General features: G+C 40.4%; 1 long non-coding RNA gene across 5 annotated transcripts in view; it reads left to right on the top strand.

Moving 5' to 3' along the window:
* The first annotated feature begins 311 nt into the window (after window positions 1-311).
* The window catches only part of LOC135421833 (uncharacterized), a 78,661-nt gene continuing 53,702 nt past the window's right edge, over window positions 312-25,270 (top strand). For 3 of the 5 annotated variants that reach the window (XR_010434224.1, XR_010434226.1, XR_010434222.1), the window contains exons 1-4: window positions 312-628; window positions 9,176-9,281; window positions 13,149-13,265; window positions 13,996-14,088. This is a non-coding gene — a long non-coding RNA (uncharacterized LOC135421833). The remainder of the gene's footprint in view (window positions 629-9,175; window positions 9,282-13,148; window positions 13,266-13,995; window positions 14,089-25,270) is intronic. The other 2 variants (XR_010434223.1, XR_010434225.1) reach the window with 2 other exon arrangements.

Genomic DNA, 25,270 nt, shown 5'->3' with positions numbered 1-25,270 from the left:
CTCAGCCCGGGACCGTCCGTGAGGAGCTGCGCACTGGCAAACAAAAAAACCCAAAAGACAAACCTATTAAAACAACGCTTATTTAGAAACAAATTATTTCATAAAACATTTAATTACTTAGTAAAGCTTCTGCCATTCAAAAACCTTTTTTGCTCCATGCTGCCCAGCAGGGTTAATTCCCAATGGCAACACTGGAGAAAGCGCCCTGAGGCCTTTCCACGGAGAACCCCCACCCTGAGGAGCGAGTGACCCACGGGAGCTTTACAGGCAGAAATCCCGCGGCACCGCCCGCGCCTCCCGCTCACCGGCCCGTCTCAGCTGCCGCTCTCGCCGGGCTGGCCCGGCCCTTTCCCGGCCCGTCCCTGTCTCTCCGTGCGGTCCCACAGCCGAGGGAGGCCTCGCGCGCCCTCAGGGGCCGCTAACGGCGCGCGCGCCCCGGCACGTGCGGGCAGCGCGGGCCCGCGTTCCCGCCGCGCGCTCTCCCATTGGCTGCTCGGGGCGGGGGCGGGGCCGCGCCGTGAGGGCGGTGGCGCTGAGGGGCCGGGAGCTGCGGTCGGAGATGGCCGCGCTGCTCCGCTGGGAAGGGCGAAGGGGCAGCTGGTGTGTTCCTCCAGGCGATGTATTATCTGTACGTTATTCTCCTCAATGCTGTATTTGTTTGGAGGTATCTAACGTTGGCTCCAGAAGTAAAGTGTCGGTGCCCTCTTGACAAACAGCCTCGCTTTTCCCTTACCTGTATCTTAACAATGCTTCGCAACAAACTTTTAACAACACGGTCTTTATACCTGGGAAAAGGTGCCTTAACTGATGATGATGACTAAGCTCTGCCATCTTTACTGGTGCCAAACTGCCTGGCTGGCTTGCCGGCTGTTTGCCCACTTGTGCCAGTTCCCAGCCTGGGCAGTGCCTGCAGAACGGACTCGGACTGAGCGAGGGCCTGGCAGAAGTTGCCCTGCCTGGAGCAGCTGATAATCCTCCCTGGATGTAGGAGGGCTGCTCCTGTTACCTGTGCCAGCACTGGCTTTCCTGCTGCCTCCTGGCAGAACTGGAATGCAACAAAAAGCTAGGAAAGGGAAACTTAAGGTGCCTCAGTAAGAAGGGAAACACCATGAAACTGTTTTAATTTCTGCTATACCTGTAGCTAAGTGGCAAGGCTTGAGGCACTGAGGGGGGTTGAGCTCTATCGGCTGTCTGTGAGCCTGTTTCCAACTGATGGAAAAGGCATTCAATTGGTACTCAGGTTCTCTGTAGTTTGCAGAGAGAATGGCTTCATCTAAGACTTGCACTATCTGGCTCTCTAAAATAGCTTAATAGTAAACTTAGGTTGTCTTGCTTATGCTGATTCTTAAACTGTTTGGATTTTCTTCTCTGAACTGTAAACATATTAATTATTTTGATCAGTTACATTGACTTATTTTTGTCATTCTGATTATCAGTTTTATTCTCATTATGACATTACTGGTTTGTTTACATCTATTTTGTTTACCTAAAAGTCTGAGATGGGCACTTCATAATTATGTTGGCTTTTTGCATTAATGTGTGATCTATAATGTTTTGGAGCCATTCCATACTGTTTATTCAATTAGTTTGCCTGGTTTGTGTATTAAAAATCTTTCTGCATCTTGGAAAGTAATCTAATTTTCTATATACCAGAGAGATAATCTTATTCTGTAAGAAATTTGACATGATTTTCAATATTCTATTTGTCCAGGCCATAGCTGTTTTTCTTCTGCAGGAGTGGTCAAAGACTCATCAGTGCTTAAAGAGTTTCAGGAGAGCTGTCTTCAGCAATGAGCTTTTTTCTTGAACTGTACAGCCTTAACACTAATTATACAGCACATGCTTGATGAAAACAGCATGTACTGAAGTGTATATCTGTGTAGTAATGCTAAACACAGAAACACCATCACAGAACTCAAAAGAAGGATGCAGTTTTCATCTTGTTCTCAATGAATGGCAGCAGTAATAGGCTGGAAAAGTCATAAGAAAAAGTAACTTGGCTAACAGAAAGTCAATATAGAAACTTTTTTTAAAATTTAGGTGCTTATTTTGGGTATTATACACCTCCTTTTTGTCAGAACTATTTCTTCTTACAATGGAATCAAAATTTGAGATCAATTTTCATGAGAACTTGTGACACCTCCCCGTGCCTGAAAAACTCTTCAGTTCTCAAACTTGTTCTTCCTACAACCTCTGCCTCCCATGCATTTAAGTCACTCTATTTCCAACAATATGTTATGGCCAAATTTTTCAGGATTTTGTTTTTTGTCAATGTAAAGAGAAGTGGATTGTACTAAAAATATTTGAAAGTATGCAGAAACTTGACTGCAAATATTTAGTGGGTCTCAAGATGCAGGTGTTGGAGTTGACTGTTATGAATGTCTGGAATCTTACTGATAGTAAATTTGTAGCTGTGAGAAATGCAAACTTTGTGGAGACTATTTTCCTCTTAGTAGGCCTGTCTAAATCAGGGGGAAGGGGTGGGGTGATGTCACAATTCTTAGCTTCTCATATTGAATACTAAGAGCTAACTTTTTGCAAATGAATTCTAGGTGATAGAATTATCTTTTCAGTGCTAATGTCTACTGAGTATTTTCTGTACTGACATGTAAAATCTTTTTTTCTCACTTGTATAATTTGACGTCTCTGTACTATTTGCTGCTGGTTTTTTCAGGTAATGTATGACCTTTTAATCATTCCATTGTCTGTTTGCTGCTGCACTGGTACTGCACTGTCAGGCTTGGGGCCTTCTCCATTGCCTGCAGTTCTGCACCTCATCCCCATTTGACAGAAACTGTTGGAATTGCGTGATTCCTCTCCCTTCACTTACGTGCTTGGCAGCAGCTCCTTCATGGGTAGAGCTGTTGTTTTTCCTCTCTACTGAATGTTCCAGCTCTGGCAGTGTCAGTTCCTTCACCAGCCATCTGTCTTGCTGGCTCACTCACTATCTTAACAGCTCTCCTTCTCAGACTAGATGTAAGTCCTAGGGACTATGCCATCAGATGTTAATTTTTTATTCAGAAGCTGCACACAAATACCCTATATTTCAATCCTCTCTATTCAGTCCTTGGCAATTGGTTGCTTTTTTCAGCCTCATCCTTTTTCCAGGTTCCTTTGCAATTTGTTTGTCTATCACTTCTTTTCCTAAATTTTTAGAGTAATTTTCTTCAGTTTGACAACCTAGTTTGCCCCTGAATTCTATCTGGAAAGTGCATGTCTGAATGCAAGGCAGGTCTAGCCCAGTTCTTTTCGTTGTTTCACAGTAACTCTACAATCACTGAAAGAAGCATCCAAGTACTTTCAGATGTTACAGAAGTCAGGTAATAGCTCCTGAGAAGTGTGAGATTGATACCTTTTGTCAATAAGTTAGATAATAACTTCTTTGTGGTGGTATTGGTGTTACAGATGGGATAGATTGTCTTGTAGCTCAGGGGCTGGTATATTGCTAAACAATCTAGCAATCTTTTTGATGAAAAGTTCTATTTGCTTGTAAGCTAGTCAGGCCTAGATGCAAAATTGTTTTATGAAGCCCCAAGAGTATAGTATTCCTTATTATAGGAGCAGTTTGGTTTATTTTTGTACTCTATACCTGCTTTATAATCTTCCAATAGCTAAAATTCAGTCAGATAGTGTTGAGAGCTTTATAAACCACTACTTGGGTTAGTGCAATTTCAAGTTACAGAAATGAATCACACAGATAATAATTTCAATAGAGACATACCAGATTTTTTTTAATATATATTGATAATTCTTTCTCAGCCCCTCTGCTCCTTTCCTGGACAAATTCAAATATTGTTTATTGCTAGTGCCAATTAGTCAGCCAAGCATCTGCTCTGGCAGCTGTCCTCATGAAGAAGGCCCCAGAAGATTAAAACTCCTGGGACACTGATAACATGTTAGATGTTACTGTTTCTCATCTTCTAGGTGTCTTCCATACTTCTTGTTGCTTAATGATAAAGAAAACTGTGTGCTTACAGCAGTAACTAATATTTAGCAAATGGATTTTATTTCCCCACTGTACCTATGACCTCCAGCATAAATTTAGACCTGTCATGTTATGCCTCTAGTGAGGGACTGTCCATCTGAGAAAGGTTTGTTCCAGTCTGAACCTTTGCCACTCAAACAAGTCTTCTCCCATTGTGATGCTGTTATGGTGGTAGAAGTGTGTTCATAAAAGATCCCTCTGTTCTGGGCTAGAAAGTTAAAACTGTATTATTATATTGGTAACAGAATTTATGCCAGTATAATAATTCCAGTAGTACAGAATAGTCTTACTAAAAGTTACACAGTGTTGTTCTGGTATTTTTTTGTGCACAGAAAGTGAAAACAGTCAAGGAAGACAGCAGCATGGAAGAGAGTGAGAGTGTTAATTAATTTTTTTTCTGTCTTTCTCTCAGACAAGTCAACTTCCTAATCCCAGGACATGACTTCCAATAGGAAGGTAGCACAGTGCTAGTCTTTGAGGCAGCAGAAGTTGTCTCCAAAACCCTGAGTGAGGGACTCAGGTGTGGTCATGACAAGCCTTATAATTAATCATAACCATGAGAGGCAAACAAATTTGAAAATGTCCAGAAGTCTGCAGCTGTGAACTGGTAACTAATACACTTTTTCTCATTAAGTGAAGCTGCAGATATCTTATGCTAAAAAGAGCAAGTAGTCAAGTCCAAGAAAGCTGGAGACAAAAACTGGTGAGCTACAGCTTATCTTCCCTGCTTGTTACTAGGACATACTCTGTAGTCTGGATTCAAACTAAGCATTATCCTATTAATATTAAGGAATGTCATCGTTGTTAGGTGAATGTGCTGTCTATGTAAATTTACTGTGCTGGAAATAACATGTAAACTTGCTTCAGAAGAATAAAACTATTCACCAGAATGTCATTGGAAGGGTATTTTAAGAGCAGGTAAAATCTACTTACGTGCTAGGCTAGAAGGAGCTAGCTGCTACTTAGCATGCTATTAACTAAAAGGAATCTCAATTAATTCCCTCTGCAAAAAAAAATTTTTAGGCCTTTCAAGTTTTCAAGATTTTGTGCTTTAAGTAATTTCAGTTACCAAAGAGAATTCCTGTTAACAAACCAGTCAAAATTTGAACCAATACAGTTAAGGAAGCGTGAAGTGAATAAAAACTTAATTTTTCCATTAGGCTAATAAACTCTTTCCATCATGGAAAATACAGAGGCTTTAGCTTCATCATAGCTTTTACATTGTATTCTGATTAATCAAAATTATCTGAGTAAGTCACACTTCCAGCTGGCAAGACATGCTCATTGCAACCTCCTAAAGTAATAGGAACATCACTGCAGAGTTTATTAATCTTCCATCCTTCTTAAAACAAGGCTTGCTATTCCATTTACGTACAATATGTTCAATAAGAAGTTAGATTAAGTGACTTTTCATATCCTGTAAAAATGGCTGACATGATACAACTTGTGTTGTGGCACAGACATAAAGACTATGTACAGGAAAGTGCTGAATTGGGAAATCTGGAGCTGAGCCTTGTGTATTGTCAGAAGTAGCTCTTCAGAGGCAGATTATGAAATTAGAGCTTAATCTCTGCTTGACATAGAGTTAATATGCAGCCATTCCAGGGCTGAAGCTGTTTACTGGTTCTTCCATCTGTCAGGATTTTCCTAGCTTTTCTGGGAGAGAACTACATACATTTGAAACTGAGACTGCACAGAGGAAAGCTTTCTTTGAGGCTGTTATGGAACCCTTTGGAAGAATTGCAGGTAGCTGCTGGCAGACCACCAGGTGAAAGAGTGAATGGGTGTAATGGAAGAGTTATTTACAATAACTAAACACACTAAAGATCCTTCTTCTCCTCTTTGGTGTGACACTTGAAACTTGTTTGTGTCAGAGAAAATAGTGTGAAAAATAATAGTCAAAAGCATTAAAACAAGGAGAATGATAGACCTGAATGAAGTCTACATAGGGGTTTTTTTTGTTTCTTTCTTTCTTTTAGGACTGGGCTTAGCTTTTGCTTTCTGAGTACTGTTTTGATGTGGAAGATATGAAGAGGAGAATATTGGGCTAAAGCTGGAGGTTCTGGGAAGTGATCAGGAAGCTCATTTTTAAAAAGTTGCAAATATCTGTCACTCATGTTATTTGAAAGTTAATAGTTTAAGAAGGAAGCTGAAATGACAAGTTCAGGGCCTCCTCTCATTGAATAAAAATCCTTTTATAGCCAAGATATGCCCATCTATTTACAGCAATATACAACTGGAATTAGGTTTGCCAGTCTGTGGTAGCCAACTTCTTGTGCTTCATTTCCATTGTACATTGTTCTTTCAAAGGAATGCTTATCATAGAGCTGATACCCTAGCAGTAACAAGAGTAATTTACAGAATTGCACCTTATCAGCTTTTTTCAGTAATTTTTCCACCTTTGGTGTGGGACTAAGAAAAGTTTCCCCAGGACTAGAAACAAAGAAGGGCTGGTTTTAGACTATGGAATCATCTTTGCTTTTGCACTGTCTTGCCATGTTCGAAGGGTAACCACAACTTAAAGCTCTCTAAAGCTCTATCATGAAAAGGGGATGGTTTGTGCATCCTCTGTGACTACCAGGATCCTCATCTCCACTGTATGTCAGCAAAGGATGTATCCACATGCTCGGGAAATAATTCTGCACTCTCATTGTCAGGGTCTCTTCCTCCCTGTCTTTCTCTCTCAAAGAGCCACTAAGGGATTCCAATATGGATTTTATCCTTCTTTCACTCATGGGGACAAGAGAACACAAACTTCTATCCTCTGAATAGATCTACTAACATATCCCAGTCCACAAGGAAATAATAAAATTAACAAGGTTCTTATCTTTCTTCATTTGTCTGTGGCAGTTCTTTAGCTTGGATAACAGACTCTTGTCTATGCTGCATTTTCTAGACTGTCCCTGTCTTCTGCTGGTAGGGTCCTCAATGGAGTTCAGCTTGGAGCTGGATGAAGGATTCTATGGAAAAAGCTATTAAAGTCTGATCTCTCATCCCTATGACAGTACTGATTTCACAGAAGTAACTGTGATGAAGGAGACAGGAACTGAGTAGTTTTTCTTCCAGTCTGAGACGTTTGAAGTGTTTCGGGGCATACTCGCTATTCTGATTATTTTCACTTGTCATTTCTCACCGAGACAGAACTTCTCATTGTTTTCAATACCAATGACAGACTGTTCTGCTGAGCAATATGGGAAGGGTGGAGTAACCTGTACAGAGAGCTGCAGCCCCTCAACAGATACCTGCTTATTTTTCTTAAATAATTTTTCTCTTCCCAGAAAGGGTTAAACACAGATTTTCTCCATCCAGTAACTGCTTAGTGAAGAAAGAAAACAAAGTTGCACAACTTCCTGAAGCAAATGATGATGAATTTTTCCACTAGCCTCTTTGCAGTTACCCTAAAGGAGTCTATAGATTTTTACCCCTTTTTCCAACATGGTTATATCAATGTTTTGAGTAAGTGAAGGGAATAAAGTGACTACTTAATTCTTCTTTTGGCAAAGAGGAGAGAGATTAAAGCAAGATGTCTTTGCTTAAAAGTGAATAGATTCTACTGTACTTGAAGCACAGTATAGGTGGGAAAGAACTAAAAAAACACCAAAACCTGTATTGAAGCAAGAATGTTAATCAATGTTAACTCATTTAGAAATAGTTAAGAGGGACAGATGGAATCCAGTGATTCTGTCTCTCTTACATGAGTCATTTCTAAAATATATTAAAAGCTGGTGTACTTTTCAGTGACAGATATGGCTTGTCATTTTAGAGGTTATTTTTGCTATTGTTAACACTGAAATAGATTGTGCTTGAGTAACAGTAGTTGACAGAAGTCTTAACTACCTCAGAGAAAATAGTTGTCTTGCATTTATTAGCTTGGCTTTCAGGTTTGAGGAGCTGTATGTGGCTAAACTTTGAGATTATGTAACAGTAATAGAATCCTGCTCAAGTTGATGCTTTTAGAATACAAGGGAGCGAGGGTGAGGAGGGGGGTGTGACTGTGCAGTAACCCCACGTTAAACTCTTTGCCCAGTGTGTTCTCTGAGAGAGCAGTGAGCCCCCGAACAGAGCCCAGGCCATGCTCTCTGCACCTGGCACTGAACTCATCCTGCACCGGGGGGATTTTTCCCTTGGGATGGTAAGGGTCAGCTCACATGCAGAGTGCTTGCTTTCTGCTCTTTATATATATTTTTAAACCTTAAAGTTGTAGCACAAGATTCAAGCCTGAGAGATTGCTCAGTCTCCCTCACCTTCACGGAGATTTTCTCTAACCATAAAGTTGCTTGTTCCTGCTTTGACCCAAGAGGATGTTTGCTGGTCACTTCACTAAGGCATGGCAGCATTCTGCTGCTTTTAGAGTAAAAGCTGAGTGACTCTAACAGGGCCAGGATGAGCATGATTAAGTCAAGAATCATCAAAATCTGGCGACTTCCCAGTGGATAAATACAACCTTATGTGCAGGGCTTGCCCCATGTCCCATCATTTTCCTCTTGCCTCCATCCCAAGCACTAGAAACAAAGCTGAGTAGAACTTAAAGCAGGAAAATCTTATATTCATTGCAATTCTGCATAGCTTCTGTTCCCAAACTACACATTTCCCAGGAACTAGTTGTTCTAAACAAAATAAAATGGAAGTGAATATTTCTGCACAAATCTTTGTCAGCAGTGTGTTGTCAGCTCAGATTATGTCCCTCTTTACAGCAATGTCACAGTTCAACCATAGTCTAACATTTTGCCAGAATTTAGAGTGACTTTGACCTGTGAGACATAAAAGTACATGATTATAGCAACAATGCCTGAAGTGAGGTTACAGTTTTCTTCTGTTTACTCCTGAATGTTGAGGAGAACATACTACAAATGCTTAAACACTACAGTTAAATATTCATAAGTTAGAAGCTATACCTTCAAAAATTGCTGAAAATATCACTTGATACTTGAAGGAAGTTATGGGGATTACTTCTTTTGAGTTAGCAGGCCCTCTCTTGTGAGAGGAAGCAATTCAGTAATTGCTTAAATGCACATTGCATTGTGCATTTAAATATCTTCTTTGAAGAGTAGACTTGGGAGTATCATATAAGAGTTTAGAGGCATTTATGGGCATAAGTAAAATCTAGTTATGTTTAATGCCAAGCATTGCTAGAATTCAAGCAGAGAATTTTTACTATACAATACATTAAATTATTTTTTCTCATTTTAGAATTGTAGAAAATACGTAGGCCATCTCAGCCACAATCCAGGGAACAAAAGACCATATTAAAAAGATGTTTTGGCAATACAAGGTACTTCAGTTCTCCTTAACAAAGGTATGTGTCTTGTCATTCTCCCTCATATAGATAGCAGTAAAAAAAGTCTTTGCTTTTCCATAGCACATGTTGATTTTTAACTATAGCATTTTTGTACAGATTGTGCTTATAAGGATTACTTTTAAGCCTTTTGTTACTGTATAGTGTTGTCATAAGCGTGGTTCTAATGTTAAAAATATATCCAGGTCAGGTTTTCGTGCAAGCCTTTTTGAAAAATAGACTTTTACTTAAGTGTAATGGAAACATTTCCATGACTTCAGCAGTCTACTGTAGAAGTTAAAATAAACATTTCCACAAAGAAATTGCAACTTGAGATTTAATGTACTGTGCTGAATGCATGCTAACTGGGAAAGTTGCAGTGGATCCTACATCTGAAAAATATTGATTGTCTATTGCCCAAGCTGACATGCAAGTAATTAGCATAAATGTTCTATTTGCAATAGCCTTTAGCATAAACAATGTCTGGGGACACACGTGTCATTTTTAGTGTATTTTGGGCAGACCAGATCGTTGGCTCTATTAAAAGCTGCCCCAGCTTCATTAGTACCAAGCAGCTTTGTCTTTGTCCTGACTGACCAGGTAGAAACATGAATGTGGCAGCAAGCCCAGAGTCTGGTTTGTGAATTATAGTAGGGGTGTGGTCAGAGCATGCTGCTTGGCTTCTCAGATATTTGGGTGGCTTCTTGAGGGCTATTACAGCCAGCAGCAACAGAAAATATACTGCTGAAATGTCTACAGTGTCCTTCTGCTATTAAGCCTCTTATTCCTACCCAAAAATGAGAACCTATTTTAAGGTTTAACAGTGTCCTTTTAAATTAGAGGCAAACTGCTCCAGGGAGATATTCAGAGTGGGTTAGGCAGTGGATACCATCACTGAACAGAGCTAGATCTGTTAAGATCAAAATGGTTGACTTGTCACACTACAGTAATTGTTCCCTGTGGAAAAAATTCAATAGCATTGCTTAAATCACACATAGCTGATCACGTGCTCTGAGGCTTTGCTGGTGCTTAGACTAAAAGGCAGAGGTAGGGAGGAGCTGTGTCAGGAAATCTTGTCATTCTGCTGGGGAGGGGGAAGCTTGCCTTGCATACAGTCATGTGCACAAATTGATTTTTAATTTTACACTAATGCACTGTTATAATTGTTAACTCGATTATTCCTAAAAGGCTACAGACATTATGGTTATGCCCCTGCATGTCCAAGGTACCTGCTGGGAGGAGAGCTTTTGGATGTGCAATGACAGTCAGATAGTACCCAAACTGTTCAACTTCTTTTCATTACAGTAAAGCACAAAATCTGTTAATCTGCAGCCTATATAAGACAAATTGAATGGATGCTATCTTGGAAATGAATTACATACCTGAACCTTAATCATTGGTTTAAAAAAAAAAAATCCTAGTCAATGAATATAAGAAGTACTATGTTTCTCTCCAGACTGGAGAATCTCTAATAACATGGGAACTGGTGCTTTTAGACAGTTGCCTTACTGCTCCTAGCAATTGTCTTTCTGGCTCTTTTTCTGGTTTAATACATGACATAGTAACATGAGGTGCAGGGGATGCCTTAGACACAAAGAAATTCTGGATACAGAGCAGAAGTGAGCTAAGACGAAGTGCTAGGAGTATACTAATTAGATTGTATTTGGTATTCCAAAGGAAGCAATTTTTTAATCTTTGGTTCTTTTAATCTTTTGGTTCTTCAGTTTCTTTTCAAAACCAGCACAGAAACTGTGCAAATCCCTGGTCTGGCTACAGGCAGTCTCTTAGGTTAAACTTTTCTCCCTGTCTACACCCAGGAAGAGTGCTGAGTTTCTGTTTTGCCAGCCTCCCCCTTTCCATGCCACACTGAGAAATTTTAAGTTAACCCGAATTACCAGCATCACAAAAGGGGTACAGCTGCATGCTACTCAATCTAGGGTAAAATATAGTCTTTTGATAGCTGAGGAATACTCACTGATCCTGTGACAACAGTAGCTACTACAGTACAAGCAGTTAAGAACACTTGCTGCTTGACTATGCACATTTAATAGGCTTGCTCAATTCACTATTCATCACCCAGCACTAAGAGGAAGCCTGAAGCATCAGGCATAGCAGCACAATGCTTGGCTGTAAATGACTTCATGTAGGATGCAACTTGTCATTTGGCCTTAAATACAGTGGGATTTTTTCCTCCCTTTTTCTGAAACCTCTTCACAGAAACACTGTGTCTGCTACACTGTCTCTAACCCTCTGCTGCTTGTCCAAGCTTGGTGAGGCTGGGGATCCACACAGAAATAAGTAAGAAATGATTGCTGTGCAAAATTTATACAAGCATTACAGTTAAGGAGGGTACTCAAGGAAACCATTTTGCAGTCTTGACTATAGCACTACCTTACCTGTATGACAAACACATCTTTTCCACCACTGAACCATGAGAATAGGAACAGGATTCCACGAGCAAATGAATATTATTAGGGTTTTTTTCCCTACATCTAACTAAGCACAGATATTTGCAGCTAACCAGCCACCCCGCTCTTCCTTTCTGCACTCCCCGGAAATTAAAATAACAAAACTACTCAAAAAGCACATGCACGGCACCGCTTTGTTCCCCGCGCTCGCCTCGCGGGGCTCGCTCCCCGCCACGCCACTCGCGCCTCCGGCAGCCGCCGGCTCTCGGCTCGGCCAAAGCCCCCGGAGCCGGCAGCTCGGAGCAGAGGGCGGCCGGGGATGCAACGCGGAGGGGCGGGGAGGGAAAGGCTTTACCTGCCAGAGGCGCCTGGAGCTGCTGCATCCACGGCGGGGCGCGGCGGGCGGGCACTCAGAGCGCCGGGGCCATCGCCGCGCCGGGGGCGCCGGGGAGGGACCGCCGCCGGAGCCTGGGGGAGCCGCGGGCACACTCAGCACCGCGGGCACACTCAGCACCGCGGGCACACTCAGCACCGCGGGCACACTCAGCACCGCGGGCACGCTCAGCACCGCGGGCACACTCAGCACCGGGGCGCTGAACAGCTCCACGGAGCGCCACGGGCGGGGCCGGCGCCGCGCTCCCGCCCCCGGGCACTGGGGCCGCGCCCCGCCCGCCGCGCTGCGGCCGCCCCGCCCCGCGGGCCCGGCACGGGCGGCGGGGGCGAGCGCGGCGGGGGCGAGCGCGGCGGGGGCGAGCGCGGCGGGGGCGAGCGCGGCGGGGGCGAGCGCGGCGGGGGCGAGCGCGGCGGGGGCGAGCGCGGCGGGGGCGAGCGCGGCGGGGCCCAGCGCGCCCGGGGCCCGCCGGGCCGTGTAGTCCCGCCGCCCGCGGAGCGCACACGGCGCCGGCTCGGCCGGGCGGGGCCGGGCCCGAGCGAGGGGCCGCAGGGCCGGGGGAGTCCCCCGGGACAGAGTCCGGCCCCGCCGCCCCCGAGCTCGGCCCGCCCGGCGTCCGCCGCTGCCCCGCACCGGGGGGCTGCCAGTGCGGGCTGCGCTTTGCGTGGAGACTGCACGAAATATTTGACTCTGTCCTTTTTTGTTTGTTTCCTTGGGGGAAGAAAATGCTTCTTTTTATTACAGTGAAGCACAAAATCTGTGAATCTGCAGCCTACAAATAAGACAAATTGGATGCGTGTTGTCTTGGACATGAATTACATACTTGTACATTAATCATTAATAAAAAAAAAAAAAAAAGAAAGCCAAGCCAATGAGTATGAGAAGTACTGTTTCTATCCAGACTGAGAATCTCCAATAACATGGGAACTGATGTGAGTCCCATCAGTTCCATGTGAGTCCCTGCTTTTAAACAGTTGCCTTACTGCTCCCAGCAATTGTCTTTCTGGCTTTTTCTGGTTTAATACATGATATAGTAACATGGGGAGCAGTTACAAAATGTTTGGCTCTGTCCCTTTTTGTTTGTTTTAGTTTTTAGGGTTTTTTTTGAGGAAAAAAAAAGCAATGTTAAAAAGTCCTGAGAGTTGTGCTGCCTCCTTCCCTCCCACCAAAATTCAGAAGAAGACACATGTGGTCAGCTAAACAGAGGTAGGATTCTTCCTCATCAAAATCAAAGTACTGCAGAAAACGCAGCAAAAAAATACTGTAATCCAACTGGAGCTGGCTTTTAGAAAGGCATCTCTAGTACTAATGTTTATATAGGGCTTTTCAGGTAGTTATGAAGCATTTTGCAAAGCAGGATGTGTTATTAGTTAACTTACAAATAAACTGGTACAGTATTTCCAAACATTTTCTCTTTACTTGCTCATCAAAAGTCACTATTCAGTGTAGTTTTAAATTAGAAGTTAATTTACACTTTTGCTAATGACCACAATAGGAGAATCTTTCAAATGTTGTTTAAAAGAAAAAAAAAGAGTTACAGTTAACAGGTAAATTTAGAAGTTTGAGCACTAACCCATCTGCCCCTGAATTACATGGCATTGAAAGGTGCTGAAGGCTTTGCACAGAGGATCCTGTATGTTCTAGTTCCATGAATGCCCTTGCTGTTGATGCTTTGAAACCCTGTGGTTCAACCATCACCTTCATCTAGGAGAAGATTTTTAGTAACTGTGCTGCCAGCTTTGAAGCACTGTGACAGAAAGCTGGGACAGCCAAATTACACTGGGTGGTGTGTTTTATGTCTACTCTGTGAGCAAAGCCTCCCTTTGGGTTACCTTCATCCACGTGTGGTTTATCCTAAACTAGTCATGCAGAAGTTAGATTTACTGCTTCTTTTTTCAGTGGGTAGGTATTGTAGTGATTTCTTGCTCCCTTTCAGATGCTTTCTTAAATATAACAGGTTTGCTTGATAGCAAATGGATCACACAGCCACACCCTACTGAGAGTTCATTTCTGCAGCCATCCTAAAAAGGTGAGACGTTGATACTGATGTTACATGTTGCACAGTGATCCTTGGATTTAAAGTGCTGTCAGATCTGTGTTGCAATGGATGCCTTATCTGATCTGACGTTCTATGCCACCAGCATGCTAACTGGATCACAGCATAAGTCTGTGAATATGTACAGCTGTTTGATAATTATTCTCATCTCTGCTACATGCTGACTACTAAATTGCTTCCTGAAGTACCTTCCCCAGTGTTTTCACAAGACTCACTTAGGTCAGAATTATGTATTCTCGGTTCCCTACCTTGCTGAACTTTTCAGCATTAAAAAGTTGTAGCAAAGTACAGTAGGGAAGTTTAAAACAGCATTTACCTTATTACAACTTTTGTTTGACTGAAACACATTGCAGGTGTGGAAAGTATTTATGAAATTATGTGGCAAATGGTTCCCTCTGAATAACGACTCTTGATATTATTAAAAATGTGTTCTTGGTATAGTAAAGAACAAAATAATGGAAAAAAATATCTTCCATTTGTCACTTCCTTCACATTCAAGTACCAATAGAAGGTACCTCAGAGCTGGGGCTTTGCTGTGCAATCTGGCTCCCTCTCCAGAAGGCACTGTTGGACAGTGGGAAACCTGCCCTGACAAAGAGCCTGCCTGAGGTAACTCTAGAGCTCAGGAAAGCCTTCAGTAGTGTCTGATCCTGTAGGGCCTTCCCAAACCACAAGACCACAAATAAGCAAATGTTTTGGTGCTAGTGTGGAGAACAGCCAACACTACTCCCTGCTCACTTCTCTTTGTTTCTCCTCCCCATTAGTCTTAATGAAGCCAAGTTTGTTCTTTTGTTAGCTGAAAAGGTCCTGCTAAAGCAGTAACCATTTTCTGCTTTGCAAAGCAGAAAAATTGAGATATAGACACATCCAAAATGCTTTCAGAATAGTTGTGAGCAATCTAAATATATTTGTTCAAGCAGTAACAGTTCAGATTATCTTTCAATTAAAGGATTTAATTAATGACGGAAGTTATTTCATGCAAGTTGCAGTAACTTAGTTAATCCAAGCCTCCTCTTTCATACCTGCAGTTCTGAACTATGACTTTTTGGACATCAGAATAGGAGAAGAAGCATTACTTTGCTTCCAAGTTCACACAGAAATTCCTGAGAACTCCCTTGTAAACTGGAATTAGGGCTGCCTAGGATAAGTTTGCTGCAGTTACACTTGGTTCCATACAGAAGTAAAAGTGAAATGTCTTTATCAAAACAAGTATGAAAAGTTCTTCAAGATCTTACATATACAGCCATCAGCCATTCAAGTACAGCTGAATAAGTGGGTCCATGCATCCTGGTTTCTGCTAACAGCAGCTGTAGTGTGCTGTTGTCAGCAGCAACCAGCCTGCTTACCCTGCAGACAGTGACTCCCATTTTCCTGCACACATAGCAGAGATTTAGGGAAACCGAGACAGAAGATTAAATTTCTCCCCAGTTTCAGTGAAATCCCTGTGTTTGTCTCAGTAGGTCATCTGTCTTCTGAAGGAAAGCAAGAAAAGATTACTGATGTTCAACAGATACCTCAATGTGTTGCTTCTTTCTGAGTTTTGTACATCCAAATTCTTATTGATGGGCTTAGTAAACATTTAATTAGCCATACTGAAGGATAACTAATCACTCTGTCTAAGGGTTGCCCAATTATGCTTTCGAAGGTTTTCTCTTATTAAAGGAAAGAACAGCAGATGTGATGATTCACCCTCACTACCTCCATTTTCTCCTCCTCTGTGAATTATTACCATATAGGCTCAATGTTTTCTTTGTCTTGCAAAGAAATAAACTGACAAATTAAAATAAAGTAAGAATGATTTCTTAAGTAGATAACAGAATACAAAAGCAGAGGTTGTGCCAAATGTTGTAGCTAAAATAAATGGCACAGTAAAAGCCACATAAAATTGAAAGGATATATAACAGAATAAATTCAAGGTATTTGCTCAAAAATACAACTACTTTAAAAAATTCATAGATACAACCTTGATCTGCCCTTAAGTAGTCACTATCTAAATAGGGATTTGAGATTATTTTTAGACCTTCCAGTTCACATAGAGAGTACTGCAAACTGACTTGAGGTGTCTTGCATAAGTCTTTCATGATTCTGCCATTTGAAGTTCAGTGTTTCATCAATGAGAAATACCCTGGCACAGTATTCTATGTGTGTCATTGCAACACTTTTTTTACCACTGTTTCAAGTGTAGATATCAACTGCACAGATAAAATAGACTGAACTGAGAAAGCAATTGATTTTAAAGCATCAGTTAACAAACCAGGAGCAAAAAAGCATGAAATAGTTGTAAATGTACAAGATTTCAGAATTATGACAGGGAAATGTCAGACAGTAATGCTAAAAGGCATTAATTAGACAGTCCAATCTTTTCTGCTAATTCTCAAAAATTTGGAGATTCCATGAGACGGTGACCAAGATATTTTTAGTTATGATATGATTTAATTGTATACTTTCATCTATTAGTACCCACAGTAGGAAATCAATTTTTCCATTGTAACTTTATGCCGTGGCTTCCAACACTCTCCCCATGGAGCCTACGTGAAGACAGAAAAACTTGAGACAGGAAGATTTTTTTTCTAAGACAGAAAACCTGTGCCTTATTCATCATGAGGCAGCTGTCCTTTGTGTAAAGAAAACTGATTATACTGACCTGCCATCAATGAGGAGGGATAAAGGGTTTCATAATGACTAAACTGTATCTGAAGGTATTAGGAAGAGTTGCTCAAGAGAATGAAATTGGGTTCATTTTCCATTGATAGTTAATTGTATTGATAAAGACAAATATTTCACTGCCATGGTCCCCAAAAGGCAAGTTTGCTTGTTCTGCTGCTGCCCTTCTAGTTTAACTGCTCTAGCAGAGTGGCATTTCAAGTCTCTGTTTCTGAAGGGCAGGCAAACACGGCATGGCCCTGCAACTGGGTTTACTAAAAGGTGTGTGCTAATTAAACACTGAATCCTTAAAAGGAAAAATATTTAATTCAGCTTCCTAAATACAGTCAGAATAATGCCCATAAACCCTGGCATTCAAAATTACTCAGATTTGCTTCAAAAGACAGCAGCAATTGCTTCTGAATTCAGCTTCCCATAAAGAGCTGAAGGCCTGCCATGTACAAAACCACTACTGCAGCCTTGCAAAATTGATTTTAAATTACTTGTTGGACCACACAACCAGAAGGCAAGTTACCATAGATTAAGACATGAAGACATCTAGTAGCTGACAGTTTGTATTCTCATTTGGTATTTATGGCACATGAAGTTAGCTTGATTGCCCATAATTTGCAGAGGGAATTTTTTATTGGTATGGATGAGAATTATCTTTCTTTAGCAGGGAAAAGAATGCAATACTTTTAATCTAAGAATATTTTTAACCTTGTTATTTCTAGTACAACGTGTTATTTAACATTTTATTTCCAGTGCAACCTAAAGGAAGAAAAAATGACACCCCTTCAATGACTGAGTGCAGCCCAACAAAGCTTTCCTCAGGCCACCACCAAAAACTTCATTTTAATCACTTTTATGCTCTTAACTACAAACTTTTTATCAAAAAGCAGTATGTTGTTGAAATGTTTCCTTAATATAAATTGCAGTCAAATCAACTATTTAGAGCAACTTGCATTTAGAAAATGTTGAGAGTTAAAAATAGCATAATTGAAGCAAATTTCTTGTACTTTTTTTCACTTAATATTTCTCTCAGTTCTCAGAGTTTACCTGCAAGACAACACTATCACAATTTAGGTAGCTATCATCAGATATCTAGTACTAAAAAAATTTACTAAGTTCAAAATCATAAGAGGTTTTGTTACCTCTTCTAAGATGACCAGGGTGGGTGATTTATCCAGCATCTGGATGATATCTTTAGGGAATGAGATGTTCTGCAGTTTGCAGGTAGGTTGTTTTGCCTTATCAGCACTGGAAAACAGTCTGAAATCTTTATTTTCTTCTCTTTCTTGACCTTTATTTCTCTTATTTGTTCATTAGAAATCTAAGAAATCTCATTTTAAAGCCCACTTGACAAGTATCTTGAGATCTTTCTAGATCCTAATGGAAAAACAGGTAAAAGGGAAGGATTAAAATCAGAGAGTCACTATGGAAAAACCCATTAGGTTGAAGGCACACAATCCATCATTATGTTCCAAGGTAGAATGTACAAAAGGCAGCAAAGCAGGAGTCAAACATTTATTTTCAGTTTCAGATCTTTTTGTTGCTCAGCAAATTGAATAATTATGGTTGGATCTGCAATTTTTAAGCAGTGTAATTATCCAGACTAGTAAACTGTGCTTCAGATTTCTGAAAGAATGGGTATCCTTTTTCAAGTTCTACTGGCCAGAATAATTGCAGCTTCCAAGTGAGCAACAGGAGACAAAGATTGCTTTTGGTCTTGTCCCAATAAACAGAAACATCCGGGCATCTCATGCCCTTGTTCTGTGAACAAGGTTAGTGACCTGTAATAGATACTACAGACTTGTTTCTCTGGGCACTCAAAATGTCCCTGGTTTTTGATCCTCCTCTTCAGAGCAGTACACTCATCTGTATTCCTTCCTGTTCACTGCCCATCCTTGGGAATGCAGAGATTCCTTATTTGATTTATGGAACATAGAAAGGTCCCTAGTGAAGGGACCACTCCCCTTTATTTTAAGAAACCAAACCAAACCAGGATCAGCACGTGCTGAGTACATGAAATGCTCTGACAGCACAGTTACTAAATTTAAGGATTTTTCTGGTTAGTTCTTTGTACTTTGAGTGCTTACTAGTTTATGTTAATTTTTTTTAAATACTAGTCCCTTCTTGATTTTTGGGCTTGCCATTAAATCAGAATTGAAATTATTACTGAGTAGTAGGTACAGTCTCCTAACTTGAGTTTTGGCAGTTCTTTCCCCTTGCATAGTATTGCCAAGACATTTCAAGATATTGTCTGCCTTCCCCTTAGGGCTCACATTTTGTTGATTATTTTCCTTCAGTTTTTAATGTCTGAATTTCCCTTGTAGAGAGAAGGTGTATGCACAGCTTCTGTTTAAAGCTTGAGAAAATAACATTAAAGCAAAAATTTGACAGCATATCTAAGAATTTGTCCTTAAGTCTGACTTGAAAGCTCTCCAAATCATGATTAATATTGATTTTTCTGGATAGCACGGTGGTTGGGGAACTCAAATGTGCCTACAGATCTGTCACTCATAACTTGGAAATGTAAGACTATAGAGAAAGTGGATCGTTGAGGTATAAAACAAAAATGAGTTTGGTTTTTTTTTAATGAGGGAATGAAGTGTATTAACAGGTCAGATATTTTAATGTAATGTAGGAGATCTGTGGCTTTTTAAACCTGCTGAGAAATTGTTCTGAATTCTTTGAACATGATACGTTTGTTAGATTGTTACTTTCGATATTTCCGAAAAGTTTAGTTTTATAGGCATAAACATAGGTATCAAAGAACACACCTCAGTGCCAGCCATCAGTAAAAAGCCCCTTGTTTTGGAACATTATCAACTTCAGTCTGTGAGATGTTCAAAATTCTTTTCTGGGGAATCCTGTAACTGATGGATTGCCACAGAAATAGTGAGTGTTCATTCCGAGATGATTTTTTTAAGTGGTTCAGCAAAATCTCCATTAAAAACCTTCATGAAAGGTTGCTCTCTTTCAAGAATTTAGTGACAAGACATGATTTAATTAAAATTTTTTCTATGATTTTCTAAATTCTGGCCTGCTGTTTTACTTTAGGTAATATTGTAGAGGTAAAATGCTTAAAATGTCCCAATTCTACATGAATTTGGTAGAAATGTCAGTGACTGCTGGCTCGGAATTTGAGGTTAACATTTTTTCTGATATGACATAGTTTTCTCTTCCAGTGAAACATTCTTGGTTTGTACTATCAGAGATTTGTTTTTCAAGTGCTAAGCTACCAAGTTCCTTGCTTTTATCTCCTGCAAGCATTTGAGTGTCTCTTTTGAAACTGTTACTGTGGTAGGCTCAAAACTACCTCGAGCTGTACAGCAGGTGGGAGATCATCTCAGCCTCGGAGTATTGTTCAGGTTAGATGCTCTCTGGAGACTGAAAACTTGCTGCAGACTGGATTTCTGTGCTAAACACTTCTGTTCTCCAATACTAAGAGAATATGAAGGTGACATTGAACACCCCAATTTGTTTTTCAGAGTTCTTTTTCTGTGACATCACCCTTGAATTTCCAATTTAGTATTTTAGCAGTTTCACACTCTGTGATAAAAAAATGGATTGCATCAAAAAAACAATGTAATTGGTTTCTTTTGATTTTATGATACTTTCCAAAATATCTTCAGTTAAGTAAAAAATAAAATGGATTTGAACAGCAGGCAAATTGTTATTAAAAGGATTATGAGCTTGTATCTATGCTGAGCATTTGCCACAAGCCATTTAATTGTGAAATTGAGAATGAACAGAAATGTGGTTTTGTTCAAAGCCATTTAAATAACTCTTCATTTCCCTTTCTCAACTGATTTTTCTTTTTTTCAAATTGTATCTGTACTGAATTCTGACTGAAGAATTGGACTGGGGGCTGGGGGAGGGCAGTTTCACAGGCTGGGAGGGGGCACAATTTAGTCCAGTGAAATTTTTGCCCAGTCTCTCACTAATGGCTTCCCTAAAGGCATATGCTCTTGAAAAGTAACAAGTTAAGCATTCAAGGGAATATGATAGTAGAAGTGCCAGAAATTGTAAGCTATTTAATTACCATTGCCACTGGAGTATTTCCTGCTAAAAACAAGCTTTCCAGTACTCACCTTGTATATTTAAAACTTGGACACTTTTATTATATAATTCTGCAATTCTAGAATTGTTTACTTACAGAACCATAGAATAGTTTGGGTTGAAAGGGACATTTAAGGGTCATCTAGTGCAACTCCCCTGCCATGGGGAGGGACATCCACAGTGTTGGATTTCCTCACATCGATGAGGTGCCAAGAACTCTTTTGCTAATTTCTATAGACCCTTTGGGGCTGAGCAGTTTTGTAAAAGCAATTTGTCAATTTATTGGACCAGGCCTGCCTAATTTATGTTGTGCATCCCCCTGGATCATTGGTGTCAAAGGTTCTGCCACCATTTTGGCAGATGAGTGAAATATCTTTCCTTCTCAAATGCTTAGAGTGCCCAAGTAACCAAGGGAATTCTGAAGCTTATGCAGAAATAAATAAAATATACTCTCTTGATAATGCTTATGTGCATTTGTTGAATGCAGTAGGAAGGTAATTTATCCCAATTTTTGTAAAAGATATGGAATGAGAACTGAAAAAAGCATTAGTTTATGTCACAAAATTTCAAAGCTTTTACTATAGAGTTTACTGTAAAGGTTTCTCCTTACTGAGAGCAGGTTCAAAATTAGCCAAAAGAGGTGGACCAACTTTGGGGATTTTCATTATTTATTTTTGTATATTGTGTGCAGAAGATTTTTGTCAAGATATGTATGATTTCTTCATTAAGCTTATTTACCAGCTGGCAGTTTTGGGTTTGTTAATGCTTTGTGCTTTGCATCTTAAAAGCCTCATTTTCCATATGTCACCAGTTCGTTTTTTCCAGCTCCCTTCCTCAGGGCTGAACAAGGCATAGGTTCAGAGCAGAGGAGGCAGCACAAAACCTTGCCATCCTTCAGGCAGACCCCAGGCACAACCAGCAGCCCCACTCAGGTCTTTGCTCTAGAAGATCACATTTGTGCTCAGTACTGACCCAGGAAGAGAAGAGTCTGGGCCCTCCGGACTCTAACAAAAGGTAAATGCTCAGACTGGAGTCAGTCACATCAGCTCTTACTGACACAGCACCTTTCAGTCTCCTCTGCACCCCAGCAAAGTCCAGCAAATCCAAGCCATCGTGTTCTGTTCTGGTTCAGGAGTTCCAGGCGGCGTTTGGAGCAGAAGGTGCTCAGCAGTTTGCTGGGCAGCTCCTGCAGTCAGGGGCTGTGCAGTCTCATGGCAGAGATGGGCAAATGCAGTTTGTAATTATGGGAATCATAACTGAGAATTAGCTGGCTTTCATTTCAAAGCTAAACTAGCTAAACACAGGGTCAATTCTGATTTCTATATTTATTTCCTCATCTAACAAAACAGAACAAAAAGTTCTTTGTATCTGTTTCTGTCTTCCTTCTGCTATGGGAGGTGCTCTTCTGAGGTAAGGCACCATAGGACAGTGGCTCTCCTGAGTTAATTGGGAAACAACATAGCATGTAAACCATTTCCTTATTTTCTCAATCTGATAAAATGGATTTTCTTTTAATATTCATTATAATAATTGCCATTACCACTAGCTGCATGCTGTGGCACTGGAGAACTGTTTGCTTAGTCGGTTAACATTTGTTGGATTTGTTTATGCACCATCCAGTGTCACTTGATATGAAAACTTACCAAGACATATATTTACCTACCATTTAATCTAACTCTGTAATATAGAAGAGGTACAGAACTAATCATAGGTCATGAAATAAGATAGCTCTTCTTTGTGTTGTTATTAAAACACCAGAATGTTGTCATTAGGCATCATCTGCTGAAATAGATATCACAGGACCAAGAGAAAGTAAATTTGCAGTCAGGAGACTAAAAGAAAAAGTGTTGAAAAATACTTGTCCTCTGGAAACACTTCTTAGTCACAGACAGTGAACAGCATTAAAGTTTGCTGTTGGGTATTTTTTCTTTGACTCTATTTTAAAATAACTGGGTATGGAAGGTATTTAAGAATGACCTAGCAAGGACAAAGACTTGATAGTGTGTACATTTTTCCAGACAGAAAATTTAAAAATATGCTCTCTGCTTACTGGAAAGCAACCTTGCACAGTTGTCAAGTCCTTTTATTTGTGTTTATTAACAAAAAGAACGTGAAGGGGACACACAGCTTCTTCAAATGAAGGGGGCTTTCTGCCACATATCCTTCTTTTCATTCCTTTTTACTGTATCTTGACCACAGTATTTTTTCATAGTTTTCAAAAGCTGCGATAGGACACAACAAATTCTCGTTATTTCTTGAAGATTACTACCTGTGAGCCAAACATTGGTAAGAGCCACTATCAACAGCACACTAAGAAATATAATCTTTCCTGAACTTGAGTTTTGGTTTGACCTCTGATCTCCAAATGATTTGCTTTCAGGGCCTTATTTGTGGCCTCGTTTCTCTGTAGTGTCTGAAATGCCATCAACAAGGAAGTACCAAGGCAAACACTGTCTGCATGGCCAGGAGCTTGGATGTCAGGAGCTAGGTTTGAATGAACTAAAGCAAGGGTTTAGATCTGAATTCAGCAGTGAATACCTTGCGTGGGACAAGGTTCCCTCTCCTTTGTACCTCCATGGACACCTGTAAAGCCTTGATTTCACCGTGATCTACAATGGCTTTGTTTTTCAGGTCAGAACACTGACTAACAGGAAAAACATTACTCTGCCAGCCTTGCTTTTGACAGTAACTCCTCTTTTTACACTAACACAGTGTTCCTAGCTTTGCTAGATTTTTATGCCACTGTTTTAGACTTAGGTGTATGCTTCGTTAAATAAGGGTTAATTTGGGATTTGAAGCATGCTAGTTGTCTTGCTCATTTCAGAAATTCTGGCTTGCAGGTTAAGTTTCTATTAAAAGGCATAACATTGAAGCTAATCTTCCAGTAAATTAATTAAATAGTTTATTACCATGAGCATTGCTAAAGTTTTAATCAAATAAAATGTAATCTCTGTGCAAAATGTTCCCATCTCCTTTCACTGGAACAGGCTTTGCCTGGTTTTGTGTACTTTTCCTGTGCTGTTATGCATGACCTGCAGCAGGGATCTTCCTGACTGCTACAAGAATCCTCAAGAAACACCTAATTTCAAATATGTACATGGTTACATTATTATGTAGAACAAAATTTTTAAATATTCACCTTGTCATGTTTTCCTTTACCCTCCTTTTGCTCACATGCACTCTGAATTCACTTGATATAACAAAACAATCCATCTCTCCAAGTCTGTGCTCGTCTGTCTGATTTATCAAGCTGAAAGACTGCTACAGAACATGGTAAGGATAGCCAAATACAGTTGCTACAGTGTAGCATGGAAGTTATTGCTCTTACTATAACTAAAAGTAGAAAAATGAAATAAATTGAGTTGCTCTGCTGTCTTAAAATGGAGTCATATGTTTGGGCAATTCCTATGCAGGAGCTGGGAAGAGCCCACAAGCATCATGTAAACAGAGATCTGGGGTCTGAGGCCTGAGGTCTTTGCAGCTGCAATAAGCACTTAAAGCAGCTTTGAAACAGAAGTTCACTATTTAAACTCCTGGTGTTGGCTTCACTGAGACAATAACATAGATATCTTTCACATGAGATGGATCTGAGGACTTGTTGCTTTTGTTTTATCATGGTTATGGCCTAAGGAAGCTCAAAAACATGCACAGAATTCAGATTTGGTCTCCCATCCTCACTTTTCAGTTTAGAAAGGCCTGCCTTTTCTAAGACGTGCTTCCTGTGAACAGTTTTGTCCAAAACCTTCCCCAGTTGTTTTCAGCCGTGATTTTCTGGGTTCTGCAGGGCCTGTTCCTTCTGCCACAGTGTTCTCCTCTCACAAATATGGAGAACAGCCTTTTACCTCCTCTCTTCAGGGTCCCAGTCCATCCTCTGGTCTGTAAAATATCGCTCCCAGTATAGAGAAGCAGAATTGCTAAATAGTTGAGAAACAGCCTTTAAAGCCTTCTGGAAGACAGCCACTTCTAAACTAACAGAGGAGATGTTTTTTAACTACAGACCCAAATTTTGCCTTTTTGTATGCTTTGTATTACATTAATGTTGTGGGGTTTTAAGAATTGTACATCTTTCACCTGTACAGCAAATGAGGACCTGGAGCCTGCCAACATTACCCTGGTTTGTCTGCAAAGTGGATTCAGAATTCCTGCTCTTTTGAAATCAGTGTCTGATATTGGCCAGCACTGGAGACAAGACTGAGCTAATCATAGGCATAATCAGGCTAATATAACAATTCTTGTGTTTCTACCTTCTGCTCAGTACAGTAAAAATATCATCAGAAAGCCCTAATTTTGAAGTCTTTGCTCAAGTAGATAAGTTAATCCTCTGTGTATAAAATTTCAATTGAACAGTATTTAAGTACTAAAAAATGTAAAATAAAATTTACTAAAACATCAGAGAGCCTGAATAGATCAAAATAGCACAAGGAAAGGGAACAAGTCCAGTTATCTT

This window comes from Pseudopipra pipra, chromosome 14 (genome assembly GCF_036250125.1).
Source record: "Pseudopipra pipra isolate bDixPip1 chromosome 14, bDixPip1.hap1, whole genome shotgun sequence".
Taxonomy (NCBI): Eukaryota; Metazoa; Chordata; class Aves; order Passeriformes; family Pipridae; genus Pseudopipra; species Pseudopipra pipra.
Note: the sequence above shows the minus strand (reverse complement) of the source record. Positions and strands in the feature narration are given on the sequence as shown.